This window comes from Protomyctophum parallelum (assembly GCF_964188405.1).
Source record: "Protomyctophum parallelum genome assembly, chromosome: 22".
Classification (NCBI taxonomy): Eukaryota; Metazoa; Chordata; class Actinopteri; order Myctophiformes; family Myctophidae; genus Protomyctophum; species Protomyctophum parallelum.
In genome coordinates, this window is record NC_139714.1 from 35,986,464 (window position 1) to 35,999,846 (window position 13,383).

Genomic DNA, 13,383 nt, shown 5'->3' on the forward strand with positions numbered 1-13,383 from the left:
GCCCCCTGTGAGCGTTCCTGGGGGTCTGGATGTTTCCGGTACCATCCGCGCTACCCCCACATAACTAACTGTCAGTTCTCAACCGTTTCGGGGCAGCTCGTCAGAACCGGGCTGGCACCCTGGCCGTGTTCCTGTGGGTGTTCTTTTCTTTTGTACTGCCTTGGCTCAGTGTTTGTTGTGGCTGATGTACAGTAGCTGATGTACAGTAGCTGATGTACAGTAGCTGATGTACAGTAGCTGGTCCTTAGTGATGTGCTGTCCATGAAGAATGATGTACAGTAGCTGGTCCTTAGTGATGTACAGTAGCTGAAGCATGCCGCTGAGAGCGTTTCATTTACAGTATGTGTGCTGTGTGACTGTGGTGTCTGAGCCCCGGCTGTAAAGTAACCATATGGGCCAGCCTGGCCCAGCCAACACCGGCATCTCCACCCAGCTCTCCACCCAGCAACCAGGCCTTAGCTGCACGCACAGAACAGAACAGGGGCTGGGTCATTCCTCTGCAGGAAAAACACACCAGAGATTGTCGGGGGCAATATATAATGCTTCTTGAGTAGAGGTACTATACATTTAAATGATTTATTTACAATAATGATAGATAATCAATCTGGATGTTTTTTCATTACTCGTTTACAAACGGTTATGTAATTGTTGTTGCTGACCCAGCCTAAAAATGTCTATCCTGTTCCATTTGTACACTCTCAGAGTTACAGACCCATAAACTATCATTTAGCTGGGGACCCCCTGGAACTCCATCAAGGACCCCTGGGGGTCCCCGGACCTGAACTAGGCTATACTACATTTTATGTTCATATCTTATTCGCATCACTTACACATTTAACAGTAAAAGGAACAAAGTGCAAAGAGTGGAGGTTATGTTGTATTAACCTTGGCTAATAAGCCAGACTCAAATCACGCTGTCGTGTGGCTGGCAGGCAAAGAAAACGTTGCCACCGGCCGAGTCGGTCTGGCTTTAGCCTGCAGGCTAATGTTGTATAAGATGCCTACATTTGCCAAGCATTTTAAACGGTTTTATCAGTCAACTACAGTTTGTGTGAAATTTGTGAATTGTGTGAAATTGTTCTTCGATTTTTCAAAAATAGCAGACCTACAAGCTCGTATCGCGCCACTCGGTGGCGCGATATGAGCTTGTAGATCTGCTATTTTTAAATAGCTAAAGCACGACATGATGCTAACACCAAAATGGGTGCCCGGTCAGAATGGGTTAAACGGTTTTATCAGTCAACTACAGTTTGTGTGAATTGACGATGACAATTATCTTTTGACTGTTCCTGCCCAAATGACAGTTGGTCAGCCAAAGAGCCAACCAGCGAGCCAGCTGGTAAAGTAGACACACTAACAGCCAGCTGGTAAAGTAGACACACTAACAGCCCTTTGAGACAAATGTCTTCCTCGAGAGACAAATAATAAAGCACCTTGAACAAGGCACTTACAGTACCAGAAATAACCATCCTTTTGGTCGTCGACAGACAGAACGCCGCTGTACCTGACTGAGTGCATCCACACATGATTTACTGTACTGTACTGTACTGTACTGTACTGTACTGTACTGTACTGTACTGTACTGTACTGTACTGTACTGTACTGTACTGTACTGTACTGTACTGTACTGTACTGTACTGTACTGTACTGTACTGTACTGTACTCCACAGTGGCACCACATGGGGTTGATATAACGTCGTGTGCTGCTGGCTGTGCTGTGCGCACTCGATAGCAGTGACTGATTGATGGAAACATGATCAGCAGGGGCGCCCGGCCGGGTGCAAGTGGCTCCCTATTGATTGCACATTCTCCCCCGGTGTCACGCTCCTGGGGAAGAAGGCACAATGGCAGTCGATGCAATGCAGGCACGAAGCCAGAATCTCAGGAGATTTTCATTGATTATTGAAGCCTAAAATGATGGACAACGCAACATTCAGAGAGTTGATTATTGAAGCCTAAATGATGGACAACGCAACATTCAGAGAGTTGCGTTATTTTAGTGCTTTTTAGTGCTTTTTATTTTAGTGCTTTTTTTAGGACGTGTTTTACGCGTTAGGTCATTTTATGTGGACATTTTATGTGGTGTTTTATGTTTGGCAAGTATTTAAGATTGAGAGCATTTGAATTATCTGGAAAGCTATAAACTTCTGCAGTTGTACCTGCCAGGCTAGAACTGCCGAAGAAGACAAGGTATGATGTTTGGTACCTGGTTGGTGCCTTGCATGGTTTCCGCTGCCATCGGTGTATGAATGTGTGTGTGAATGGGTGAATGTAATGCACAATCTATGTAAAGCGCCTTGGATAAAGGCGCTATATAAATGCACCATTTACCATTTACCATTTTATTATTATTTATTATTTTTTTCACTCCCGAGGAGTCTGTGGATAAGAAGAACATAATCATACAGCTGTGACTCACTCAAACACTACTTAACCCATTTAGGCCTGATGTCGAAATTTAAAAAAATGTCTTCTAAATTCTGACAGTTTTCTGAAATACCTAATGTTTCTGTATTAGGGGTTCCATGTAATTGCATGGCAATCGACCCCCATCTGAAAATATGTTGTTCCAGGAACCCCCCCCCCCCAGAAACAAAGATTTGAGTTAAAAACATTCGCTCTGAAAGAATATATATTCAAAGATTTGCGCCACATTTTCACGCTATTTAAAAAATAGCAGACCTACAAACTCGTAGATCTGCCATTTTTCAATAGCTAAAGTAAAACATAATGCTTAACCCATTCTGACCTGAGATCAGATTCAAAAAATGTCTTCTACATCCTGACAGTTTTCTGAGAAAGCTATGTTTCTATGTCAGTCGTTCTTCGATTTTTCAAAAATAGCAGACCTACAAGCTCTTAGCGCGCCACTCGGTGGCGCGCTATGAGCTTGTAGATCTGCTATTTTTGAGGGGTTCCCGCGCAAAATGGGTTAACCCATTCTGACCGGGCACCCATTTTGGTGTCAGCATCATGTTATGCTTTAGCTATTTAAAAATAGCAGATCTACAAGCTCATATCGCGCCACCGAGTGGCGCGATACGAGCTTGTAGGTCTGCTATTTTAGAAAAATCGAAGAGCGACTGACATTTTTAGAATCTGATCTCAGGTCAGAATGGGTTCATCAGACCAGTGTGTGTCCGGCGGAAACCTCGTATGAATCTGATCTCAGGTCAGAATGGGTTAAAACACCATGGGTTAACATACATAGAGTATATCACACAGAAGACAATAGTACACCACCCTTTGTACCAACCTGTCACATGCTGTCAAAACAGAGACATCATGATGACTCATTCTCCCAGCTTTCAAGGCTATATATAGAGCACCGAAGTCTGACGTCAATATCGGTAGAGGGCGCTATAAATCCACGGGTTCATGTACTTTTTATTTGCATTGTAATCCCCATAGGGGGATCTTAGATCGTCTCGTATAAGAACTGTTTGAAAAGTAAACAAATCATCCTGAGAGAAAACTCTATTGTTACTGCTACTGAATTAGTTACATTTTCGCTAGAAACAGACTCGGGGCTTAAAGTTCTCAGTCCTGAGGATTTCATAGGGGTCATTTAATGAGATTAGTGCAGATTTGCAAAAAATCATTTTCAGTCTTTGGATTTGTTTTGGCTTTAAGCCCTGCCGTAGACTGTATCTTATATGAGTGACTGACTGTCGCAAACGATACAGAGACACCTCCCTGACAATAACAACGAGACAGCTTGTTTATTTTTGGACCACAATGCTTATAGTAGAGTAGACGATATTAAGATCACCCCCATGTTATTCTCCATAGAGAAATTACTTCCGTGAACCAGGGGAATCGAGGGGATGAGCGAGTGACGCCAGGACTTCGGCGCTCTATACTTTTGACTCAAAAGTCACTTATAATAAGCAGACATGGCAACAATCATAAACAGGTTGATATTGGGCTCCCCACCTCACACTTTTGTTTTACTTTCTGGGGCTGTGGGATTAAAAACAATGTCATACCTCAATTTCTATACCAAATTATTATTGATATGACTATGGGTAGCAACAGTGAAAACAGCACGGTATAGTGCTCTTATTTTACATTCCACAGACCAGAAGACAGAGCGCTCTGGACACGTTCAGGTGTTTAGACAGATATCAGGTGTTGTGTTTATAGAGTCTATAATCTGTCTATAATATAGACTGATGCGTCCCCTCTCAAACGAGCACTTGCCCGGTCGGCCAACCTGAAAGCAAACTCGTATTTAGCAAAGTTATTTACCTGCCGCTGCCAGGGGCGGCTGGGCAATCCTTAGTGGGGGACGGCTGTGGCTCAGGAGGTAGAGCAGGTCGTCGAAGACACTGAACCCTACATTGCCTCCAATGGGTCGGTGTGAGCTTATCACCATTGGTGTGTGAACTAGGACGCTGGCGTCGACTGTTCGCCGCGTCGCCTCCCAATGTATGAATGAATGAATCATTGTAAAGCGCTTTGAGCACTTGGAAAAGCGCTATAAAATGAAAGAATGTAACAATTTTCAACTTGTCAATTAAAGTGCTCTGTTAGCCCCGGAAAAGGCAAGCTGATCTGTACGGTGCCTTCTAAAATGTTGGTAGTTTGTCATAGTTTATCTTTTTAAAGGGAACGTAGTGTGAAGTTCTAACTGTTCTGTGAACACTACCTTAACCCATTCTGACCGGGCACCCATTTTGGTGTCGGCATCATGTTATGCTTTAGCTATTTAAAAATAGCAGATCTACAAGCTCATATCGCGCCACCGAGTGGCGCGATACGAGCTTGTAGGTCTGCTATTTTTGAAAAGAAATCGAAGAACGACTGACATTTTTTAGAATCTGATCTCAGGTCAGAATGGGTTAATCAGACCAGTGTGTGTCCAGTGGAAACCTCGTGTGAATCTGATCTCAGGTCAGAATGGGTTAAAAGCCAGCCAGTCACGTCGTCCTGGATAATAACCTTTTGTGACAGCAGCGCAGATGACAGTGATGGAATAAACACTTCCTCTGTTGTCTGTGGAGATTGGTGGCATTGTACAGTACACAGCCACCGCTGTACACAGCCACCGCTGTACACAGCCACCGCTGTACACAGCCACCGCTGTACACAGCCACCGCTGTACACAGCCACCGCTGTACACAGCCACCGCTGGCCAAAAGGGCTGCAGTGTTGACTCTGCAGTCTGTTTGGCAGAAAATGAAAATGAAGCACTGTAGCTAGAAGTAAATTGATACCCCTTTCTTTCTGTAATATGTTTCTTTCCCTCTTTCTCTCCCTGGCTCCCTCTCTATTCTTTATACTTCCAAATGAATTGCGTAGTGGTAAAAAGAAATCCTCTTTAACCCATTCTGACCTGAGATCAGATTCATACGAGGTTTCCACTGGACATACGCTGGTCTGATGAACCCATTCTGACCTGAGATCAGATTCTAAAAAATGTCAGTCGCTCTTCGATTTTTCAAAAATAGCAGACCTACAAGCTCGTATCGCGCCACTCGGTGGCGCGATACGAGCTTGTAGATCTGCTATTTTTCAATAGCTAAAGCATAACATAATGCTAACACCAAAATGGGTGCCCGTTCAGAATGGGTTAACCTATTAAAAAACCTGCTAAAGCTTCATTTGGATATACACTAGGTATCAGAACTAACCTTTTATATATAGATACTGTTTCACAACTGTTCAAGATAAACCGTTGAGATTACTTTTAAACGCAGGCTTTGATTGGGTATTATCCCTAGGATTAGGACATACAGTAGCTTGGGGGGGAGAGAAAAAAACCGTAGTAGTGATATCTTTCCCCACTATGGAAGCAAAAGAGAATTGGGTCAGAGATGTGCTGGCAGTTACGTTTCAACATTATGTAATATGTCACGGCATTTCATCCTGCATAAGCGCTATCCATCTATTCCAGGGGAGGGAACATTGCTACGCTAGAGGGAAACATTTGAACCCTATACTGAAGAAGTATCATACAGTATATATGTCAGACATAAATCACAGTAGGTGGGAGCTATTCATGTTTTTACCAGCTGCGAAGCAGGCTGGTCTACGTTTGTGGGCGGCGGTGGCTTAGCTGGTTTAGGGGTAGAGTGGCCGGATGGTAACCGCAAGGTTGCCTGTTCGAACCCGGGCTTCCCCAGAGTTAGTGTCGAAGTGTCCTTGAGCAAGACACTGGTAGATCTACTGGTAGATCACGATCTACCATTTGGGCACGCCACTACTACTAGTTTCTATTAATAATAGAAAGTAGTAAAAACTCTTTGACACCAATGTGAAGGGTGCAGGCCCGGTACCACCCTGCATACCGGGAGGCATGACATGGGGATTCAGTTGGTAAGGCACACTTATGTCGCTGGATTACTCACGATGGGTGTCGACCGACCTTTTCCATTGTATTGACAGACACAGGATCTAAACATGTTAATTACTATGAGTGTATTTGGCCAGATTCTGCTTATTCAAGTGTATTAATCGGCACATGGTTTGGTATGCATTGTACACAACAACTCTTCGTCACAGCAGCTACTCTGGCTGTGTTTGGCTGGAGTAGAATGACGTCTCTGTTGGTAGTCACGCTATCAGTCGCCTCATGATGCCACTGTGTGTGTGTTGCCTCTATATGACACCATGTGATCATTGACCTCAAGTAATAGATAGATACACTGTGTATCAGTTGTGTTAGTTTTTTTAAATTCATGTCAGATTTGGTCATTTATTTATATATTAGTTTGTTTGTAGTGAACGTGTTTGTCTCTCTGTGTGTGTGTGTGTGTGTGTGTGTGTGTGTGTGTGTGCGTGTGTGTGTGTGTGTGTGTGTGTGTGTGTGTGTGTGTGTGTGTGTGTGTGTGTGTGTGTGTGTTGTCGCGTAGTCAGACAATGAGAGACACTGTACATACCATACTGCATTTCTGGTCTGGTGACATCAAAAACTGGGTGGAAACAAAACAAAGACTGTAGAGGAATCTTTAATCTTGAATCTTATCCCATTCTGAACGGGCACCCATTTTGGTGTCGGCATCATGCCGTGCTTTAGCTATTGAAAAATAGCAGACCTACAAGCTCGTAGCGCGCCACCGAGTGGCGCGCTACGAGCTTGTAGGTCTGCTATTTTTGAAAAATCGAAGAACGACTGACATTTTTAGAATCTGATATCTCAGGTCAGAATGGGTTCATCAGACCAGTGTGTGTCCAGTGGAAACCTTGTGTGAATCTGATCTAGGGTCAGAATGGGTTAAGGAAGCTGTAGGTGTACCGTGAGTTTGTTAAGCCGGTTTTTCGTCAGACATCCGTAGGAAGAGATCTCTGATCGTCTGACCTGTGTGAGAGTCAGAGAGTGTGTGTGCGACGTGTGTGTGTGCGCGTGTGTACACTCTGTGTGCATTGTCGATGTCACTCAATGTGCTGAGCACCAAAACAAACACATAACCATGGACGCCCCAAATGAAAGGCAACGAGCTGTGGCCGCTCCATTACGCACACCTGTTTTGAATTATTGTTGGATGGAGTTGTTTAACGTCCACCAATATACAGTATGGTGTTTGGTTTCTGCAGGATAGTAAATAATAGACTCACACACACACACACACACAGTGCTGTACACACGTCAGCACAGACAGTCAGCAAAACGTGAACTGACAGTAGAATCTGCTGTGTTATCCCATTCTGAACGGGCACCCATTTTGGTGTCAGCGTCATGTTATGCTTTAGCTATTGAAAAATAGCAGATCTACAAGCTCATAGCGCGCCACCGAGTGGCGCGATACGAGCTTGTAGGTCTGCTATTTTTTTTTAAATCGAAGAACGACTGACATTTTTAGAATCTGATCTCAGGTCAGAATGGGTTCATCAGACCAGTGTGTGTCCGGCGGAAACCTCGTGTAAATCTGATCTCAGGTCAGAATGTGTTAACGGGCTGTTACTGAGCCGTAAAACAAGGACAGATTGGCTTCTGTTCTGTTAACCGTGTCAGCATAAAATAATTGTTGCTGATAGGTTGATTTGTATTGTCTTATTTGCCTGTTATTTTCCATCATGGATAGAACCACATTCCTTTTATAAAAATCTGTAAAAAATAATAAAATAATATTGAAATAAATCTTATCAAAATGATCAAATCAAACCCAGGCGGTGGCGTAACCGTCTGGTAATCCAGTCGCAGTGTGCCGCGGGTTCGACTCCCGAGCCCGACACGGCCTTTACTGCATGTCTTCCCCCCCCCCCCCCATCTCTCTCCCGTTTCCTGTCAGCCTACCGTCTGTCCCTTCAAAAAAACAATAAAAGGCGTAAGCCGCAAAAAAAAGGATATCTTCAAAAATAAATAAATGGTCAAATCGTAGTGAAATGAGAGATTATGCATTGAATCCATTTCCTAAAGAATCATAACCGTAACAACGATGCCCACATTTGAAGGAACTAGTACAATTAGTACAAGTAGTCCAATAACCACTTAAACTGTACAGTACATAGAATAGCAAAAATTGCCGATCTACAAGCTTCCAAAGATGCAGCAGGAGTGAGGTGAAAAGTTGTGTTTTAAGCTGCTATTTCTTTGCCAAATACTCTAATCTTTGCCTATTGTAGCCACTGCCGCAGCCCACAGCCACATGAGCATACATTTCTGCATGTTCACCTACAGTATCTATCTAGCCATATTTATGATGTCAGGGTGATTCAGTCCCGGTAACATTTTTGCCGTCATGGCTGTCATGTTTCCAAAGGTCTGTCAGTCTGACCTGGACAGTAAAAAAATACAGGGATTAATATTCAGAAACATGTAGCTAGATTATGGTGATGTGATCATATAAAAGACAGATTAATTGAGCCAGCCAGGTTTAAGTGCTCCCACATTACCGAGGAGGCCATGTACGTAGATGTTTGCTTATCATTAGCCAAGGAACAATGACAGTTCTGCAATGCAATAAACTGTGGAATTATAACCCACCAATGCATAAACTGTGAAATTACACCCCCCCCCCCCCCCCCCCCCTCCCCTCGTGTTCTCATTTCATCGTCTTTGTCTCTCCAGCTCTCTTTTCCTTGATCTCCGTCCACACACATCATTAATCAGATGTAATCATCAGGTACTGTAAGGCGGCTGCCAATGGTTTAACCCATTCTGAACGGGCACCCATTTTGGTGTCAGCATCATGTCGTGCTTTAGCTATTGAAAAATAGCAGATCTACAAGCTTGTAGGTCTGCTATTTTTGAAAAATCGAAGAGCGACTGACATTTTTAGAATCTGATCTCAGGTCAGAATGGGTTCATCAGACCAGTGTGTGTCCGGCGGAAACCTCGTATGAATCTGATCTCAGGTCAGAATGGTTTAAAAGAGCATCATCTCAGTGGCTTCAAATCTCTGGGGTTGGAATCGATGGATCATGCCAAGCTCAGCGGGCACTGTTAATATGCCCAGTGCTGTGTGGTGGATCTGTCCCGATCACACAGGGAATCATTCTGAACGAGTCCCTGTTAATATGCCCAGTGCTGTGTGGTGGATCTGTCCCGATCACACAGGGAATCATTCTGTTAATATGCCCAGTGCTGTGTGGTGGATCTGTCCCGATCACACAGGGAATCATTCTGTTAACATGCCCAGTGCTGTGTGGTGGATCTGTCCCGATCACACAGGGAGTCATTCTGTTAATATGCCCAGTGCTGTGTGGTGGATCTGTCCCGATCACACAGGGAATCATTCTGTTAATATGCCCAGTGCTGTGTGGTGGATCTGTCCCGATCACACAGGGAGTCATTCTGTTAATATGCCCAGTGCTGTGTGGTGGATCTGTCCCGATCACACAGGGAGTCATTCTGTTAATATGCCCAGTGCTGTGTGGTGGATCTGTCCCGATCACACAGGGAGTCATTCTGTTAATATGCCCAGTGCTGTGTGGTGGATCTGTCCCGATCACACAGGGAGTCATTCTGAATGAGTCCCTGTTAATATGCCCAGTGCTGTGTGGTGGATCTGTCCCGATCACACAGGGAATCATTCTGAATGAGTCCCGTCTCAGGATAAAGCACAAGCCAGCACGTACAGTACAGTAGTCCCATGTCTGGTTTATAATTGAGCAGTTGAGACGAATAACAGTCTAGTCTTTTTTAAGGTTTTATCCTAATGTAGCCCTGGAACATGACTGCCATGATGATTATCATGACAGTCATGCAGTAACTTTGCCCTGTTTTTTTGCGCTCGCTGCATTTACAAGATTTCCGTATATATAAACATTCAGATTTCAAATATAAATCAAAGTGTCCCACGTCCCACAAAGTGTCCCACGGGTGTTAGTTAGTAGCAGCGCCAGCGATTAGAATTGCTGCGTCCCGCGTTGTTTAATAAAAAGCATTTTTGTCCGAGCTCCCCGGCTACTTTTTTCAAACGGGGTTCGTTTGGGAAAACCACAATTGCACACCGGGAGCGCACTCGCCTATTAGTCTGTATTGGCAGGGCGGTCAGCGTACCTATATCGAACACACCGAGTGCCACCCTCCTCCCGACCGATAGGGGCACGTAGTTGAAAGCCAATGGCAAAATAACAGCTCGGATAAAAATGCTTTTTATTAAACAACGCGGGATGCAGAAATTCTAATCGCTGGCGCTGCTACTAACTAACACCCGTGGGACACTTTGTGAGTACTTTATATTTGAAATGCGAATGTTTATATATTTTAATTATTTGTAAATGTAGCGTTCGCAAAAACCAGGGTGAAGTTATGTCATTCATGACTCTCGTATGAATACGAGAGTCATGAATCATGGCTAATCCTAATGCGACCCTTTGGTGTGGTTTGGGCCTAAGTCCACACTAATTATCCATAATGTATAAATTATGGATAAGGGTTCAGGACACATACAGTAGGCCTTTTCCAGGAGGGGTCAGATTAAATTATGGACTTAGACTGTTATTCGTCTCAACTGCTCCATTTGTTGTGCACCCTGTCATGTAATGAAAATAGCAGATCTACAGTACAAGCTGCAACGTACTGTATATTGTGAGATTCTAGATGGGGTGTTTTCAGGTGCGTGACACTCATTATAAATCACTAGTGTTGAGACAGAGACGCACCACTTGTGATGGACATCTGCCCTTACGGTGAATGGGTTCAGCTTAGTTGTTTTCCGTGGTAATTGTCTGAGGTGCCACTATAGAGCAGTCTGATCGATCACAGCATCAGGTCTTTTCACAAAGGTTTCCGCTGAGATTCGTGAAATTCTAAGTCCCTACAGAACGGGAAGCCCTTTTGGTGTTTTACTTTTTAGCTGTTGACAAATAGCACATCTACAATCTTATAGATCTGCTATTTTTGAAAAAGCGTAAACATGTGAACATGGCCAAATACAGATAATTCTGGGGGTCCTTGACATGAAAAAGGTTGAGCACCACTGACATAGAAACATAGGTTTCTCAGAAAACTGTTTAGGATTTAGAAGCCTTATTTTTAGAGTCGGCATCAGGTCTAAATGCAAATGTGTTAAAAACTTCATGAAATGGCTTTTTGAGTGAAAACGGAGGCATGTGTTGTCCCGTCCCCTCGGGGTATGGGATCGGCCTGTCACCTAGCACAGCTGTTGGACTCAGACACAGAGGCAAATGTTCTCAGATACATAATGTTCCCCCAGACAGTATGCACTGTCTGGCTGTCATCTTGAATTAGAGTTTCAGAGCTAACAGTGTCTACGGTATAATTAGAAACACCTGCGTTTGGAGGAATGAAATCATGATTCATATAATATTTTATTTTTTATTTTATTTTTTATTTATTTTTAGACTTTTCCTTGTGTGGCCATTACATACAAAGACAAGAGCTAAGGGGAGGTAGGTATGAATGTCTCTCTACTCTACTCTCTCACTTATCTAAGGGCTTGCAGAACGCTATAGGTTTGTGTTCGACAGTCACTCTCCGACTCCATGGCTGAGAACCTCATTCACGCATTTTGTACCTGGATAGGTTCCAGTATGTCCATATAGTTCTCACCCCCACCAACCCAACGTCACCCTGCCCGGCCCACTGGCCTGTCTGTTACAAACTACTCCTTCTGTGAAATGTCGCAGCGCTCCACAGGAGCTCTCAGGCCTCCTCCATAAACGTACTCTAAATGGTGCATTTAGTCTGTCACAGACTTGGACCTCCTCTCTATTCTCCAAACAAGCAAGCGAACCTTGAGGGACAGAGCCTTCAGTGTGGCAGCCAACCTCACCCCCCCCCACCCCCCCCTGTCGAACTCTCACTGAAACCTTTGTCACACGGTTTACTGTGGAAACGTTTTTTTTACCCAGTTTGGATATACGCTGCTTCGACAGGTTACTTAATAACTCATTGATATACGCTGCTTCGACAGGTTACTTAATAACTCATTGATATACGCTGCTTCGACAGGTTACTTAATAACTCATTGATATACGCTGCTTCAACAGGTTACTTAATAACTCATTGATATACGCTGCTTCGACAGGTTACTTAATAACTCATTGATATACGCTGCTTCGACAGGTTACTTAATAACTCATTGATATACGCTGCTTCGACAGGTTACTTAATAACTCATTGATATACGCTGCTTCGACAGGTTACTTAATAACTCATTGATATACGCTGCTTCGACAGGTTACTTAATAACTCATTGATATACGCTGCTTCGACAGGTTACTTAATAACTCATTGAAATGCTGGTCTGTTTTCTCTCCTGTGTAAATGAGCCGATATGTCTAGATTTCTGGTTGAATTGAAGTCTTGGTAAAACGTTGACGACTGTTTGTTTGTTTGTCTGTCTGTGTGTCTCCTCAAGGAGCTGCTGGTTGGTTACAGGGCTGGATATCTGCTGACAGACTGTTGAGGGTATATGTACTGTGATTCCTCAGCATGATTTGGCAGTAGAGATCGTTGTGGCTTGTACTGTGTATGTACAGTCAGTAGGCAGGCATGTATACTGTATATTTATGGAGTGAGACCTGAGATGTGAAGGCGTATGGACTATGGACACTCGGAACAGGAGAGAAGATGTGGGAAAACTGGAGCTCTCTCCTTCAAGGAGTGGCAGTTAAATAAAAGCACCCCGAAGGTCGGCAATGTTCTGCAACCGTTTCCCCCAAAGCTCCTGCCAGATTCCCGTTGGGTCCCACAGGGTCGTAATCGCAGTGCAGGGGTCTATTTGAAACCTTTGCCCTTCTGTGACCCCTCCGTTCTAATCTGCTTGTCTTTTTGGTTGTAAGCAGCTCATAGTATTGTCTATATCCTCTCCATCAGTGGCTGTAACCTATAAGAAATCCTCATTAGTACTTTCTCCTCTCTGGATTAACTAATCAGTCGTATTGTTTTTATCTGTCTGGGATAAAACTCCCAGGTTGGGGCCCGACGTGCGTGCGTGCGGTGGTGGTCCTCACAAGCAATACATGTGT

At 43.9% G+C, this 13,383-nt stretch overlaps 1 protein-coding gene across 2 annotated transcripts in view; it reads left to right on the forward strand.

Annotated features, from left to right (window-relative positions):
- The window catches only part of osbpl8 (oxysterol binding protein-like 8), a gene marked incomplete at its 5' end in the record, with an annotated part of 166,617 nt that overhangs the window by 60,127 nt on the left and 93,107 nt on the right, over nucleotides 1-13,383 (forward strand). The window lies entirely within an intron of this gene.